This window comes from Vicia villosa, linkage group LG2 (assembly GCF_029867415.1).
Source record: "Vicia villosa cultivar HV-30 ecotype Madison, WI linkage group LG2, Vvil1.0, whole genome shotgun sequence".
In the NCBI taxonomy this organism is placed as follows: Eukaryota; Viridiplantae; Streptophyta; class Magnoliopsida; order Fabales; family Fabaceae; genus Vicia; species Vicia villosa.
The window spans coordinates 207,905,478-207,908,429 of NC_081181.1; the positions used below are offsets into that span (position 1 = coordinate 207,905,478).

General features: G+C 28.2%; 1 non-coding gene across 1 annotated transcript; it reads left to right on the forward strand.

Annotated features, from left to right (window-relative positions):
• The first annotated feature begins 2,055 nt into the window (after positions 1–2,055).
• On the forward strand, positions 2,056–2,128 carry TRNAF-GAA (transfer RNA phenylalanine (anticodon GAA)). Its single transcript has one exon. It is a non-coding gene; the product is annotated as a tRNA-Phe (tRNA).
• The last annotated feature ends 824 nt before the right edge of the window (positions 2,129–2,952 follow it).

The window sequence follows — 2,952 nt, forward strand, 5'->3', positions numbered from 1 at the left end:
TTGTGAAAAAATTATTTTATTAATTTTGTTACTTTTTAAATTAAGATGTATTTAGTTTTTTGTAAAATAAAAGATGCAAATTATATAGAAATAAGAATGATATAATTACTATATTTTTTATAGGCTTAAATACATTTTTCTTCCCTCTAAGTAAGCGAGTTTTTGATTTTCGTCCGTGTAAGTTATTTTTTTTATTTGAGTCCCTATATTTCACTCTCGCGTTCGTTTTAGTCACTAAAATCAAAATTCGCAAGAAATTTCACAGGAAAATCCGTAGGTAACCTGCAGATTTTCCTGCGGATTTTCGCTTTAGGGTCTAAACCTCAAGCAAAAAGTAAGATATAAGGAATCAAACCAAAAAAAATACATACAAGGACAAAAATCAAAAATTCGATAACTTACAGGGACCAAAAGTGTATTTAAGCCTTTTTTATATTGTCATATATAATACCTAAAAGGGCCTACAAATTCTTCTCTTTTATCGAATAATCTTTTTTAAAAGTTTAATCATTTTTGTTGATAAGATTCTATTATTGTTTCTTATTATGCGTGCAGATGAATATTGAAGTTTTTTTTACCTAAAATGGACAACACATGCAATCCATCTACTAATGAATTATTTTATAACGTCTTACAAAATAATCTTAAAGATCCGAGCTTTATTTGGATACCTCTGAACTTGAAAAATTGACAGTAGAGTTAGTGGATTATAAAATTGATATTGGTCAAATTTTTTTCAAAGATTGGTTTAAACGAATCAACACTTAAAACTTTAACGCCTCCTAGGGTTAAAAATTACCATATTCCCATCTTATTTGATTTTCTCACGAAGTTTGTTTGGATGACTTGTAACTTAAAGCCTAAGGGATTTTGGTTGATATGTTTTAAAGATGCGAATGGCTCTTAAAAATTGACGAAAGTTTCAAATTCTTAACCCATTTTACACAATCATAAGGAAGTCATGTTCTGTATGGATACGTTAAACAGTACGAGCTCTAAAACTTTTGGGAATATTCATAGGCGTGGCGATTATTTCTTTTGGACTATTTGCCAAGTATACAATGTGATGCATGTTAAAAGATGGACACATCCATTTTAAACTAGAGATATTTGTACGAATGACTTTACTGTTTTTTAGAAAACTATCTATAGTTTTTTCATTATAAAATTAGTCAAGGACTTAATTTCGATTGTTGGATTTTTTGTGAGACCTATCCATTTAACTCGTAATTAAGGTTTTAAGGAAGTTGTTTGAACTCTGAAACGTTTCTCTACTATATAACTTCTAATTTAATTTATATTATTTGGACCACTTTCAACGTGTCGGCTTCATGCTATTGCACCGAAGGTTTTATCAAATTCCAGGGTTTTATCAACGTGTGAAATTGAGTTAAAATATCTCTTTCAATTGGAAGAAATTTTGACTTATTTTGATTAAAATTATATGGTCAACATTTTGGATTTGATTATTTTTGTAAATTACACTTTCTCATTGGGATGACGCATGTCTTTAATTACATTGAAGGGGACCTACCTGTATTGGAATCATTTCAATGGTTTTATTTTATTTCATAAAATTTTAAGGACAAATTAAATAACAAACTATTTGGTTAATGCAATACTAATACAGAAAAAGCACAATTAGATCAAGTCTAATGAATATTAAAATATTTTGGAGCTCTTTTACCATATTCTTAATATAAATAACCAATAACTCTAACATGATTACCAAAAACACTATTTGAATGACTGAAAGATAGACGTGTGTCTTTGAACACTTAAAATTTATAGTTAATGATATTTAAATTAATTGTTTGTTGTGTTAAGTTTATAGGTATTTAGTTAAGAAACATTATTTTGTTTAAGACTCATCAACAAAACCAACGTTAACCATATATGTGAATTGTGATTAACATCTAATTTCTGTTAAAATGTTATGGCCAAATAACAATATTCTTCTTTTTTCACTTGTTTCATATCATCTCACTGTAGAAATTAAAGAATTAATGTAACATTCACATGAACTCATTGTTAAGCAACAAGTAAGAACAACTAGCGGGGATAGCTCAGTTGGGAGAGCGTCAGACTGAAGATCTGAAGGTCACGTGTTCGATCCACGTTCACCGCATTGGGAAAATTTATTTTAATAATTTAGTTACTTTTTAAATTAAGATGTATTTAGTTTTTTGTAAAATTAAAGATGCAAATTATATTGAAATAAGGATGATATAATTACTATATTTTTTTTTATATTGTCGTATATAATACCTAAAAGGGCCTACCAATTCTTCTCTTTTATCGAATAATTTTTTTTAAAAGTTTAATCATTTTTGTTGATTAGGTTTTATTATTGTTTCTCATTATGCGTTCAGATGAATATTTGAAGTTTTTTTCTACCTAAAATGGATAACACATGTAATCCATCTACTAATGACTTATTTTATAACGTCTTACAAAATAACTAATCTTAAAGATCTGAGCTTTATTTGGATACCTCTGAACATGGAAAATTGACAGTAGAGTTAGTGGAATATAAAATTGATAGTGATCAAAATTTTGTTTCAAAGATTGGCTTAAACGAATCAATACTTAAAACTTTAACGTCTCCTAGGGTGAAAAATTACCAAATTCCTATCTTATTTGATTTTCTTACGAAGTTTGTTTGAAGGACCTGTAACATAAATATCGAGGGATTTTGGTTGATATGTTTTAAAGATGCGAATGGCTCTTAAAATTTGACGGAAGTTTCAAATTCTAAACCCATTTTACACAATCATAAGGAAGTCATGTTCTGTATGGATACGTTAAACATAACGAGCTCTAAGACTTTTGGGAATATTCATAGGCGTGTCAATTATTTCTTTTGGACTATTTGCCAAGTATACAATGTGATACATGTCAAAAGATGGACACATCCATTTTAAACTAGAGATATTTGTACAAATGACTTTA